Below are 14,477 nucleotides of genomic sequence, written 5' to 3'. Positions count from 1 at the left end.
GAGCGCCGCGGGTGCGGGAGGGCCGGGCCCAGCCGAGCCCCAGCCGCCGGTGCCGCGGGGCAGCGTTGTCCTCGCCCTACTCTTACCAGGCTCTTCCCCTTTCCTAGCCAAGGGCGGCCGAGTCGGGCCGGTCCCCGCGGGCCCCGGGCCGGGGACCCTACTGCTGTCCGTCCCGCCAGCTCCCTGTCCCTTGGGGTGTCCCGGACTCGTGAGGGGAGCGCGGTGCGAGCCCTTAGCGCGGCCCGGGCCCGGGCACTGCCGCGGCAGCGCCCGCCGTGGGCAGCAGTCCAGCCCCTGCTCCACGAGGAATCCTCAGTGCGGGCGGCCCCTTCCTTTGCTGGCTGAAACGGGAGCTCCTGGGGCCTCGGTGTGTGTCTGGCTGCGTTGTTTACAAAGTTTCCTTGTAAATATGTCAAAAGTTTCTTTTAGCTCACGCAGGTGTGGTGTGGTAGATGTAGAAAAGCAGACGCTGTATCTTCCTCTGTGAGGTCATCTTCTCATCTTTCCAGGCTACTCGCCTCTCATTTGTTTTATTTGCCGATTTCCCAAAGTGTAACTCTTAAGCTGTATTAAATAATAATAATAAATAATAATAATTACGTCTTTATGTGCCTTTGCCAGCCCAGCTGAGTTGATGAGGAGTGCACAGAACGGAATTTCCGCCGGGTATTTGCGTGGCAGCAGAAGCCCTGGGGGTGAACAGGACAGTGCTGGCCCTTTTTCCCTCAGAGGATAGCTTGAGGTAACAGGTGAGGAACTGGTCAGGTGAGTGGAGTACTGGTACCTGCAGAGGTGTGTGTTTGCTAGGTGGGGGCTGGAAGGCCTATGGACTAGTGCTTGGAAAGGCAAGGGCTCAACAGCTGTGACTCTGCTGCTCCACAGCAGCTGTGTGTTCAATTCACCTGTGTCTGCACTGGTTCCATGAGTAATTCTGTGTTTTGTTGTGGTAAAAGCATGTCAGTATAGCCATGCAACCGAGCCCTTGACTTTCCTCAGGAAAGATCTATATTAAGGTGCATTAGTTTCAGCTCTATTTAGCTCCAGAAATACCAATTGATTCCTTAGGAGTTGACAGTTTAATTAGATCAGTAGGAGGAAGCGGGATGAGGCTGGCTAGGGGTCTGTTGGCAGCCCGTGCTGCTGGCACAGCTGGATACAGTATCTTGGGGGGCTCTTGTGAGTGGCCAGGGTAGATCGCTCTGTCACCCTTGTTGCACTCCCAGCCAGCTCAGTGTCTCTCACTTGGCCTCTAGGAAAATGGTTATGGTGTCTGTGTCTGGTAATGTGTCTGTGTCTGCACCAGTGTCCCCTCCTCCCATCCTTGCTGAAGCATTTGGTGAGTGGGCACCTGGAAAGGTGTTCTGGTGTGTAGCTGACAGGACCAAGAGGGGTGGCTCCTGTTTCTCTTGGTCTAGAAGAAGACTAGCTCTTCTACTTAACTATTGGGATATTTCTCAGTTGTTTTTAAAGCTAGTTCAAACGGTGGTTACTGAGAGAATGAATGAACAGAAGGAGGACTGATTTTTTTTCAGAAGGGACCTACTGCCTTAAAAAAGAAAAGAACAGCACTGTTACTATAGCAGTTAAAGAGCTGCTGTTGTGTGTGAGGATAATGTGGCTGTCACATCATAGTGATAAGTGAGGTAATTAATCTCCCATCAGCAGCAGGAGATTGATAGAGTATCAAGTAGATATGGACTTGGGTGTTTTCTTAACATCTCACTAAACCATAGCCACAGTTTATTGTTCCAGTAGGATCACCAAGAGTCTCTGTATCAGGAGGAGAAAAGGGATCAACAGCAAAATCATGCTCTTACCTTGCAGACATGGTGACTTCAAACATCGGTGGAGCAACACGCAGAAAACTGGTTCTGTGGTCAAATGTATTGCAGGCTCTGTGGTTTTGTAGCTCTTGCCTGTGGCTGTAATAAATACTTGGCATACCATACAGATCTTGAGAGCAAGAGGTTTAAGAGTAAGAGAGTAAGAGAGTAAGAGGCTTTACATACTTCTAATATGCAATTGGAGATTTCTCAAGATGTGTCTCAAAAAACCCCTCTAAAATTCCTCAGTGAAGAGTTTCTGTGGAGACAATTGCTAGGTAGAGTCAAGCGTTCCAGACACTTTATTTTTGTTTGGGTCACATACCATTCAGGTGGTAATGCCTGTCAGGAGAGGGGTTGGAAGTGTAACTGAATATTAGGTACCCTGTGTTACATTGAATCATCGTGTAGCAAAAGGGAGATGTTGTAGTATGAATTGGATGGATATGAGCTCTAGTTTTCCAATGCATGTCTTACTTCAGAACACTGGAAATAACTTTCTCCTGACACATGAAATGCTACATCGAGACACTTAATGCAATACAGTTATCCCATGTCTTCTTATGGAGCACATTACTGGCAGCTAGAAAGGAGGTCGTACATGCTTCTTAGGGTTCATGAGTAATACTACTGTGGACATTACTGGTGCCTGGTATTCTACTACCTGCCTTTATCCAGAGCTGAGGTGCTCTGGTTCACCTTGCCAGACGTGTTCAGGAGTCCTGAGCATTTGCAGCTAGAACAGGACAAGGAAAAAGAGCTGGCAGGGACATGGAATTTTCTTTGTCTCAGCTGCTCTGAGCCATGACATGGTTTGTTTGTGGAATGTCAGCAGCTGCTGCTTCACATTCTTGGCTGTAGGGTCTGAAGTGTGTACGTGATCTGACCTTGCTTTTGGTCCAGGCCCTGTGTGATCCTTACCTGGCAGGGTAGACATGCTGCGCTATAACCCAACCTGTCTTAATTTGGCTTTAAGGACATTTTTGTAGGTAGACCAAGGCAAACACACGGAGTCCTTTCTCTGCCTCCTTGTTCTACAAGGCTGCTGCAGAAATGAAAGGTGGTGAAGGACCTGCCAGGTGTCCTGCAGCGGTCCATGGCTGCCTCCACGCTGGACATTCTGCCCCAGAAAGCATCGCCTGTCTCATCTGATGATGTGACTGGCAAGACAAGAGGCAGAGATTTGTACAGTGTGGAAGCACAGGTCCTGTTCTCATTCAGGCATTGTGCTGCTGGGAAAAATGTGGGTAAAGTGCATGCTGCTGCTCTGTGCCCGAGCAGGCAGGGCAGGAGTCTCTGCATGGAAGTGTTTGTAGCTGCCTGTTTCAGCTGAGGGTTGCTGCTTAAAGTTTTCAGGCAAAATAAAAAGCATAATTATGTAGCAGAGCATTCTCAGGTTCTCCCATGCTTGTGAAGTCCATTCTTTATGAGGATCATTCTTTAGTCAAAGGAGGGTGGGCCTAGTTCTCTGTTGACAGCATGTTTTATGCTTTATTGACTTCAGGGGAGTTGCTTCTGAATTTATGCTGTTGTGAAGGCTGAATCAGGCCCAAGAGCTTGGCTTTATCCATGTAACTTTGGTTGCCTTGTGTAGGTTTTATAAGCCTGAACACATTGTTTTTTAAGTAAAATTGAAAATTTTGCAGAATAGCTAAAGCCATATTTCTGCCTTAAGATCAGCAGAGCGAAACTACACATAAAGGAAAAGAAATTGTGGAGCTGCAGTCATGTTCTGTCATTAGGTTCATTCTGGTTTCATTTGGAAATTTGGATCTAAACAATTAGTTCAGTTGAAAATGGTTTGTGTTAATGCTGTACTGTTCCCTTTGGAGCTGGTAAGGATTTCGCCATCAGCAAAATGGGAGATGAGTATGAAGATCTCACCATGGTAAAGTGAAAGTAGCAAAAGGAAGTTCCTGGAGTCCTCTGGCAGGAATAACAGTATTTTGTGGTATGTAATCGTCATATAGTGTTTGGAATTAGTGCACCCATTTGTGTTGGGTGTTGTGTGAGAAAACAGGTAACCATGCTGCACCAGGGAGGATTCTGGTCTGTGAGCACTGTATAATCAGAGGGTAGGATAAGAAAAGGGAAGTGCATTTTCCTCCTGATCTTGGAACAGGGTTTTCAAGACAGCCTTGTAAATTAATGTTCATGGAAGATGTCTTATCTGTAGCTTGTCTTTGAAGAGTAAAAGCCCTGCTTTGCACATAAGCAGGTGTTGTCTTTCTGAGTCCTGAAAAGTCTGAAAGCCCTGGATCGTTTGTATGGCATTCAGAAGCTAAAGGACAAATCTTTTGCTGCAAATTGCTGTTGCTCCATTACAACCAGCAGAGCACTGCAGATTGACTCTGGTGAGAGATGTTAAGTCACCTCCCCAACCTCATGTATACATGCTTAGAGGCAGACACAATTATTTTCTGAGGGACTTTTCTCAAAAAAAAAAAAAAAAAGCCCCAAAACGATTCTTTTTCCGCACTCCACCAGCTCCAGAATGTGAATGTCATCTGGCCAGATGCCCAGGACTAAATACAGTGCTCTAAACAAGGTCCCACAAGTGACTTGTATGGAAAAAAAAAAGAACCACAATAGCCAGATACTTTTTTTGACTTTTAAATCGTTCTTTTGCACTTTTTTTTGTATCAAAAATGATGCTTTTGGCTTCTACTTTATATTTGCTAAATACAAATCTGTACTTTCCAGGCATTAACTCCAGGGCTTCTCAGTGCTGACTTTGTTGAAACATACATACTTGCAACATGAGTATAACCCAAAACATTACTGGTTTTGCTTTCATGAATGGTGTGTATTGTATATGCTGACATGCCCTTCTTAACTTGACTGTGGATCTGTAGCCTTGTCTTCCTCTCAATCCTTTGCTTAATCTTTTCTCCTAATGGATGATGATTTGTGCCACACCAAGACATGTCTCTAAATGCACTTGAGAGTGAATGTGTGGAAAACAAGGGGAGCACTGATTTGGCTCCCTGGTTCAGGTGTGGGGCATGTGGGGATGGCAGAAGGCAGATCTGAGTGAGTGGTCAGAGCAGCACAGGGAGCCAGTGCCCAGAGATCTGCTGTTTACAAGCACCCTCTTTTATCTCGCTGCCCTGCAGGTGCCTGGTCAGGTGCTCAGTGCAAAAGCCAGATGCTGTGGCACGGGGGCTTTCTCCTGTGTGGAGCGGTCGACGGAATTCCCAGCTGTTGTGTTCCAGCCCAGCCTGCGTGCCTGAGCCACTGGGGCAAGGTGTTGCCATGTACTCCAGCTTTGTGCTGGCTCTGTAAGTGAGCCTTGTGATAATTTTAACTTGGGAATTAAAAAAGGCCTGTATTGAGGCCTGGGGATGCCTGCTGACTGTTTTGGGTCTGCTTGTGTGGGAAACTGCTCACTGTCTTTTGCAAAGAAGTTAGGTTTTTAAACTGTTTTTTTGGGTTGTTTTAAATGTAGCCACAAACCAAAACCATAACCTTCACAGAAATAAACATGCATCCTTGTGCCAGCTGGGGCCTTGGCATGCTTTATGCTGTATAACTTGCTGAGACTGTAATTTCTTAGGAAAGCAGTTAGATATTGGCAACTATGAAATGTCAGCCCTCAGTAAATGTTGTAATAAGTTGTTTTAGCTACAGCTGGGGATTTAAAAGGCAAGTATTTACTCACAGCATTCTTGGTAGTTAGTGCAAGAATAAAAATCAGACTTTGGACATGCTGAATAGCTTGGGAGAAGGAAGCAGGGTTCTCATGGTGTGTTTGCTAAGGACCACAACTGTCTGGATGCATGATTGGGAACCTTTAGGGTGTGCTAGGTTATTTAAGTTGTGTATACACCTGTGCCACAGCATATCCCTAAATTTTTACTTTGGTTTTACTAGATCTATCTAGATACAGCTGTTAAAATGATGGTTGTTTTGGAAGTTTATGATAATTCAGTTTTGGGAGGTGGAAGTAGAAAATGTGCTGGTAACTTGAACTTGATTGACTGAAGTAGTAGGTGCAGTAAAACTCATCCTGAAGCTTTTCTCTGAATGTGTGCTAGAGCTGGGAATTGCTGCTGAAGTCTTCGTAAATTGCTTTTAAGTAACTGGAACTGTTGGAGTCAGAGGCACAGAGAATATTCCCTGATCTGTGCTGACAAGCTCTGACTCTCAAGAGAACACTGAGTTTAACTTAAAACCATGGAGAAAAAAACTTCTAGATCTAAGTAGAGAAACTGAGAATGTGAGTGTGTAAGTTAGAATTATATTAAGTCACTGGGTGAGAAATTTAGAGTTGAGGGTTTAAGTTATATTATTGAATAAGAGACAACATGGAGGGTTTGGGGCATTGTCCTTTTCTCCTTCTTCTCCTTCTTCTTCTAGGGTTTTTGGGTAATATTAGGGGATTGGATGAAAGAATGTGCACTGTGAGATGCGGATGTCTAATTGTCGGGTTAGTAATGAAAATAAGTTACTTGGCATTTCACTATTGGATGGGTTGACACTTAAAACACCTTGAAGAGGTACTTCTTCAGCCATTTTGCACTTTGTTAGCCTAGTGTGGATAGCTCCTTGTACACTGTAAATATCTAATATAGATAAGGAAAAATAAACAACTGAGCCTGAACAGGAAAACAAATCTCTCTCTCTCTTGTCAATCTTGGTCCTGGGAAAAAGGACCAAACCACCAGTGTTGCACCCAGACATGAAACTCTAGGAAATGATCTTTGAGGAGTTAGGTAGAAAGGCTCAGTTCTAATTTACATTGGTGTTCTTCATTTATGTAGTATATCCTCTGCAAACTGTATTGCTTGGAATTTTTAGCAGAAGGAAAAATGAGTTCACCATTAATTGAGCAGCCGTCTTTCCTTTCTTTCGAAGTTCAAAGTTTCTATTTGGTGGTTCCATAAAAATTCTTGGTTCATGTTTGTTGCACTGATAGATGCACAGCTCCTACACTTTGGCAGGAAGCCCTTCAAAGATATTTTCAGCATCTGTTTTGCAGTATGTCTCCTTAAATGTTTAACTTTATTGCAGTTTTTTTTTTTGCTAGAAGATATGATCTGCCAAAGTAAATATTTGGTTTGTTACAGTGCAGGTTCATTTTTTGATGTTTATATGAAAAATATTTTTTCATCCTTTTTTCATGAATGCCTGGGCATATGTTAGCTATCACTTATGGTGATACATCTTGGTAGCTATGGTGTATTTCCACATGGTTTACAACAGCTCTGGAAGCCAGATAAATGTTTTAGCCAGATCCTGTGTGATTTGATCCTTGCTGGAGCCGTGTACTCTCTTGGCAGACACACCAAGCGCCTTCCCATGCTGCTGGTGGCCTTCTGTTTGCCATGTCCCAGAGAACCATGGCTTTTTCTACTCCACAGTGAGCTGGAGGAGGCAGCTGCTTTTTCTCTCCTCTTCAGTATGGCACCCTGAGAGCTATGTCTAAATTCAACCTTTTAATTAAGGTTTATTTCAGGGCAAGGAGTGCATAATACTGTGGCAGTTCCACTGATGTTCTGTGTGCTTCTTTTAATTGTTTTTATGTGTTCAAAGAACATACAGTGGGTGAGAGTTGTTTTTCAGTAGTTACTATCAATATTCTAATTATGACTAGGGAAATGTTAGCTCACATAATCTCAATAATGGCTTTTGGTTGCATCACTTGAGTACAGAATGTAAAACTAAGGAGGCCTTGGGGTTAGCTGGGTAATATGTTTAACTGAGGATTGTTGGACTGAGACCCTGACTTGGACCAGTGAATTTAAGAAAGTAGTTGTAATATCAAGACGTTGTTTCATGCCACCTTTTCCTTCACAAAGGCCTATGTTCCTAAGTTTGGTTAAAACTGTTGCTAGGAGGCAATGTATGAGTCGTGATGAGAAGACTCTTGGGTTTTAGTTTTTGGGCCTTCCAGCTCCCACGTGCAGGTGTATGCTGTGTTCCCTGCACAGGTCTGTCCGTGGGGATATATCCTTTGCTGCACAGGATTGGATTATAATGATGGCTACAGGCATCATTATACCTGTATTGAGGCAAGCAGAATGGCAAGACAGCCTTGATTTTCCTAGTGGAAACCTTCCTTTGGAGCATTTCACTGAAATCTGGTGCATTAGAAGGACAAGAAATTTAAGAAAGGTAAATTGTAGGTTCAGGTCATTTGTCAGTAAGCTTTCAATCCAACAAAGTGTTTATATGCCATATATGTAATTTTAGCCTTGAATGGGCCATCGTTTTTTCTCTCTTCATGCTTTTCCTAGTTGATGCATTTTCTTACAGTAGCCCTAATTCAGGCCAACAGATCATGTTTAACTCTGGAAACTAGGGACAGGTCCAGACCAAGATAAAATATCAGGCCTTGTCACTCACAGGTTATATACATGGTCTCTGACATCTGTAGTGCACACCTTTTAGTCTGAATGTACAAACTCCAAAGTAGAGTAGCTCATGTAAAGTTTTGGCAAAGTTGGTGGTGCATGATGCCTGCAGGGTGAGTCTTCCAGCATTTTATGGAATCCTTTCCATCTGTTCATCCACTGTCTGGTGGCTAGCACAGAAACCTGGTTGTCAATTGAAAGGCTTTTGTCTGAAGCTGGCCACCTTTTAAATGAAGGCAACATGGTTATTTGCTTGGCAACTTAAATCCACTTCTAGGCTGTGGTCTTTTCCCTGCCTTTCAGGTAGTCATTCACCACAGCAAGGCTTCGATCTTCCTCTTACAGATCCATTTCAGCAAAGCACCTGTGCCATTGAGTCCTTGAGCCTGTGGTGTGAAAGTGTAGGCTAACTCCAAACTGCACATAGGATGCTCATCACTTAAAGGTCAGATCTTCCAAGGATGCCTGGAAATGTCTGGGGCAGTTGGCAAGATTATAATTTCTTAGAGGGAGTTTTTTACATTGCAGCCTTAGAATGCATAGAATGGTCATAGAGTGGCAAATTGAACTGTTACTTTTCCAGGCCTGAGTATGATAGTAATTAGTGTGTAGGTGTGAAATGTGTTTGTGCAATGTTTCTGTGTGGATTTGCTGTATTTTAGATCAGAGAGAGGTGCTTTTGTGTGGCAAGGTGCTAAGAGGCATGACAGCTGTTTGAAGGTGCTGCTGGGCTTGGAATCCATTTCTGATCAGGAGATTAACAAGCAGAAATGGCCAGAAATTCACTGAACATGCAGGTTTCAAACAAGAAGCTCCTGCTGCAGAATTCTACTGTGCTGGTAGCACGGGATAGCCGGTTGTTGGTTGTACACAGAAACAGTGGTAGGAAACTTAGGCTAAGACATCATTGGCAGGGTGGACAGAGGAGAGGGGGAAGCTGATGTCAGCTCCTTGCTGGGCATTGTTCATGTTCACCTTCTCCAGTAGGCAGGAATGGAACTTTGCAAAGTAGGAAGAGAAGCAGGACAGCAGTCCTGGCCACTTGAGGTCATGGTCCACAATCTGTGGAAGATGTATGTTTTCTCCTTGATTTGCCCTTTGCTGCTGTGGTTTTGGAACAAAGGATGACTGACTGGGAACAAAAGGATTAATTTTAAGGCTGGATTGAGTTCCCCTAGCTCAGTCACAGCAGGTCAAGTTACTCAAGAGATTTGTGACTTCCCAGGGACATGGCTTCATGTTTGTGCAGGGGATACGTCATAGCAGAGGTACAGCAGACAGAGATGGACTTGCTGGTGTTTATTTTAAGAGCAGTTGAAAGACCTGGAAGGGTGTTTTTCCATGTTGTTGAATTTATACAAAGAAGCTGTATAAAAATAACTGGCACCGGATGTAGAAGCAATAAACTAATTCCATGTTAAGTCTTGAAGCTGTGCTATGTAACCTAAGAAGTATTTTCACCTATTGACAGCTTCCTCTTTATTATCTGCAGAACAAGAGTGATGGAATTTACTAGCTGGTAAACAATTTAATTTTTCATCTTTAAGAGGACTAAGTAAACCTCTGTCTCACTACGTTTAGTCTGAGCTCCCCATACACAATGATTGCCGATGTTTGTTGCTGGCAGTCATGGGAATCTTTTGGTACCAGTGTGTCAGCAGGAATTAAACCCAGGAAACAGTCTGTCACCTGACTGCTGCCTTACTTTCTGGGTTTGGCTACATTTGGTTCCGATCCAAAAGAAGAGAAGTGACACCAACAGACTCTGTCTGACCTATGTGCATAACGTAACCCCCCAGTACAGTAAATATGTGGAGTCACCAATGTGTTTGGGATGCTCTGCTTTTGGCAGTGCTTGGACCCAGTTTCACCATTTCAACAAATGAGGTTTAGTGCCTTCTAAAAAGTCTGTTTCAAAACACACTGTCCCAGGAGAGAGAAAACAAATTGTTTACATAAGCAAAGTAACAGAAAACCTAAACACCCACGCTTCTTTCTTCAGGAGTTCCCCTGCTAGGAATTTCTATGAACTCATTAATCCAGTGAGTAAGGAGAAACTTTTTAGTTCTAGTCAAATGGGTCTTGATGTGACTGCTGATTGCTGCTGAGGAAGGAAAGTTTGGTTTTGATGCTATCCCCTGTTTAACTGAGGGATCAAAAAGAAGTCAGAGGAGGGAAAAGTGCTCATCCCAAAAGCTGGGGAGGACCTTCATTCCTCCTAGTCTGGAAGAAGACAGCCTAGGAGAGGCTTTAAGCTGTTCTCCTTGCTGTTAGAGCCAGCCGTGGCATCAGTTCCTCCCTCTTTATCTGTGGGCTGTATGTATCCTGGCCTTTTGAGGGACTGGAGGAAAGAAGCAGATGGGGAGTGACTAGGGTGTGTTGATCTTGGTCCACCTTCTTAAATACAAATGTGATGGAAGAAGGGGAAGGGATGAGAGAAGGCTGCTCAAACCTGCATGAAGTGAAGGTGGTGTGGAATGTGTCCACCTTGTAGTGGAAGGTGTCCCTGCCCATGGCAGGGGTGTTGGAACTAGATGACCTTCAGGGCCCCTTCCAACCTAGACTGTTCTATGATTCTGTGATTATGAAATCCCGCCTGTCTGGGATCCGTATGCAGGTGGCTTGGGAAAAAGGGGTAGAGAAGGAGAGGAGCTTTAGTAGGAAGTAGAAAACAGTGAAAACTGAAAAGCAGGAGGATTGGGTTGGTGGATGGAAACCTTACAGATTCAGGGAAGGAAGCTGGCAAAGTCCTGAGACTTCATCCTCAGGGGCTCAGCTGCAAGAGTGAAAGCAAGCTGGGTGTAGGGGCTGTGCTGGGGGAGTCTGGGGCTGCTCAGGATCAGCAGAGAAAGGGGATGATCCTAGTGATGAACAGCCTGATGGGAAAAGGGAAGAGGGTTGGCAAAGCAGCAGTAACCTTTGCACTGCTGATGAATTTGTGAGTCAGACGTGACAGAAGGTGATGGGGTTATCAGAGGGAAGAGCTGCAGGGAGAAGTCTGAGGGAACAATTGCCCTCGGAAGGAGGATCAAGAAGAGCACCATGAGGACAGGAAGGGTGACCTGTGCTTACGTGACTTCGAAGTTACACAGGTTGGGACCGGAGCCAGGAAGTTTGGTTGAGGCTAACGTGGACAGTCCCATAGTGCACATATAGAAAACAGGAAGAGGAGTGGAATTAACTTGAGACAGATATTTCAACAGCCATCAGTTTTGAATTTCCTGGGTTTCATTGCTCTGTGTCATAACCTTGTTTTCACTATTTAATATTTCTTTTCCTTTAAGAAATAGGATAGAAGAAGAAACATTTAAGACTATTTATCAGAGTCATGTACTGTGATTGACTTTTCTCTTTTGTTTGGTAAATATCTATTTAGAAATTAAATTGCAGATTCTAAATATTTGAATATTTGGAACTCCCTTGTCCCTCAAAAAGAAAACATCTCCAAGGTGAATCTCTCCACCTCCTCAGTCCTGCAGATAAGCAATAGTTCAGTAGTTGTGTGAAAAGAAAGAGAATATTTCAGAGCATAGTTGGTCAAAGTTGTGCATGGATTTTACAGAACAGTCATTCTTTATAACCAGTTTTATAGACCTGATCATTATGAGGAATATAGAAGTGTCTGAAATTATTTTGAGAATTCAAAATGACCTCCAGATTTTTACAGATAGGTCAGGTATGGCCAACACCATGCATTATGCGATCTGCAGACTTTGTTCTGAAGAACTGTTATATTGCCCTATTCATGCCTCCCCTCTGCCCCCAACCAGATCCTCTAGCAGGCAAGAAATAAATACTGTGCAAATAGAGTTTTTCTCTCCAGGGTTTGATTTGTGGTTTTGTTTTGTTTTTTAACTTCCTAGTAACACAAAATAAGCATAGGCATTTTGTCTAGGCATTCCATCTCCTATGCTGTGTATATGGCACAGCTGATAGGACAGTGAGAACGTGTTCTTTGGGTGTATCCTGCTTGCTATGTTGGCACACTCGTGCAGCAGTGAGCTGGCACACATTCGTGGCTCAGTCTGCTTTTTCCTGTCTGGATAGTCCGAGTGTGGTTCAGGAACAAATGACACATTCTGAGCCTGCTGGTGGCTTTCCCTCTACATAATACAGGTTAGCAGTGCTGTGCTGTGCTGGTGCAGAAGGTGTCGAGTCCCTCATGGGGCTAACCCAGTTGCCAAGCTTGTCTCCACAGCCAAGACAAGCAATGATGCAAGCTTTCTACAGTAAGCAGCTTATGTGTTCATTGCCAGTGGATCCGAGCTAGGTTAGGGCAGTGAAAACTCTGCTGCACTCAGAAGTGTTACATGGATCATCCTTGTGTAGAGAGCAGTGACCTTGGTTTACTTAATGCAAGATTTTCTTGGAGTCTCTTCCGTGCATAAACCAAAATAAATGCATCAAGACATCAGCACTGTTCTTCTTAAGTTTTTCTAGTGAAAATATTTTCTTTTGTTCATTGAGAAATAAATCTTCTACTTGGTACTCAGCCTCATGGTTTGCTGTGTTTGTGCACCCTCGAGGTTGGGGAACAACACTGGAAGTATGCTGCAAGAAGTGCTTCTTAAAGCAATCAACAGCATTCTTCAAAAATTAGTAGTGAGTGCTGAGTGAATAAAGAAGCAAACTGTCCATCATATCTGATGTCCAGCTGTTTAAAATAAACAGTGCAACCACAAAAGCTCACTTGTGATCTTCCTCATCCAGCCTGTTGGATTACGTTAACCTCTTGGTCAGAAAGCACTAGTGCAAATATAACTAATGACACGCAAACAAAATCATTATTGAACAGAAAGCAAATCCACGCCTGCAGCTGGAATGCCCTCAGGTTAGTCCCTTGGTGCTGACCTGGTGTGGTTCAGGATGTGGGATGCTCTGCATTCTTAAACAGGCAGCTTGAAAATAGATCCTTTCAAGGGCCAAGAATTTCAGTGCCTTCACACTACCTGACCCACAACACTCGGTGTACTTGCTTTTGGAGGCAAAAAATCAGATTCAATCACTGCAGCTTTTCCCCATTTGTTTAAACTTGGATAAATGTTTGCATGTCACTTACTAGGTGCACTGCCTAGGGTATTTTTAAACATTTTCCAGTGGATAAATAATAGCTGTCGTTTGTTTAGCCAGGTTATCCCTGTAAAAAACATACATCAAAATTTTTATTCCTCCTGTTGATATGTAACTCCAACAGTACATTAATTTGTTTGTCCCAAGTTTAGATGTTTTTTCACCCGGTTTGTGCTTGTGTGTGTGCTCAGGTGTGTGTCATTTGCTAATAAGTACAAAGTTAGAAGTCTGATTTATTAATTATTTAAGTTGATATTATGCTTTTTGACTTAGTGCTTCCTTTTGGGTTATGGGAATTGAGCAATTCGTGTGATGAAATGTAAAAAAGGATTTTGGAGCAGTGGAGGGTTTCCACCTCTGTGTGAAACTGAGTAAAAAAAATTAATGCTTTTCCTCTGATATCTTGGCATTGCAAAAGAAGCAAAAAAAAAAAAAGCCAAAACCCCACCAAAAATAATACTCAGCCTCCCCAACACACACTTCCCTGTTCCTTCCCACTTTGTAAAAGTCTTTGTAAAAACCAGAGGGGCTTGCCGAGTTTGGCTAGTCCAGCCCTCCCTCCAGGCTTGTCAGGAGCTTGGGACCTTGTCCCGTTCCTCTGGTCACACCTTTCTTTCCTCTTCACAGGTCCTAGTGACAGTGAGGGGTTCCTGTGAAATAAATAAAAAATAAAGTACTCTATATTTAACTTGGCTTACTTGGCTCAGAGGAAGAGCAGCCTGTGCTGGGGAGCTTTCAAAAAAACAAGGTGCCAAGTAGTGTCATGCATTTCTGATGATCTGGTTCCTCAGTTACTAGCTAAACCATTAGTTTAGTGGCACAATTTACATATTATCTTTCGAATGTGTCATGAGGAAGATGAGCATAAGGTCAACAACCAGAATAAAGAGAGGGGTGTTTGTTCCCTGGTTAATCATTGCCTGATGTCTCTGCCTGTGCTGAAGCTGAGGTGCACAGCACAAGCTTTTAAATGGAGCTTGGAATAACAGCCTGAGGGGCTCCTGATGTTACAGATTCTTCTTGCACACCTTTTAGTGTGCTGTGCTGAGCTCATTCCAGTAATTACAGCCATCAATGGAAATCTTTCTGTTAGTTCTGTGAAATGAAGGATGGACTTTCTTTGGCATTGGCTGCTTCCTGAACAGCAGTTTACTTTGCAAAACATTGTTATAAATGCAAAGGCAATTTCTTGATTATAAATGAAAAGAAAGATTTATTAATAAACAAC

At 43.6% G+C, this 14,477-nt stretch overlaps 1 protein-coding gene across 7 annotated transcripts in view; it reads left to right on the top strand.

Annotated features, from left to right (window-relative positions):
- The window catches only part of RIN2 (Ras and Rab interactor 2), a 62,051-nt gene that overhangs the window by 1,560 nt on the left and 46,014 nt on the right, over positions 1-14,477 (top strand). For 3 of the 7 annotated variants that reach the window (XM_015621128.2, XM_019005966.2, XM_015621124.2), the window contains exons 2-3: positions 622-749; positions 4,940-5,104. The gene's annotated coding sequence lies outside the window, so the exon portion shown is untranslated. Of the gene's footprint in view, positions 1-621; positions 766-4,939; positions 5,105-14,477 lie in introns of all 7 variants that reach the window. The other 4 variants (XM_015621129.2, XM_033513133.1, XM_015621125.2 and 1 more) reach the window with 3 other exon arrangements.

This window comes from Parus major, chromosome 3 (assembly GCF_001522545.3).
Source record: "Parus major isolate Abel chromosome 3, Parus_major1.1, whole genome shotgun sequence".
NCBI classification, from domain to species: Eukaryota; Metazoa; Chordata; class Aves; order Passeriformes; family Paridae; genus Parus; species Parus major.
The sequence above is the reverse complement of the archived record's forward strand: the minus strand, read 5'-3'. Positions and strand labels throughout refer to the sequence as shown.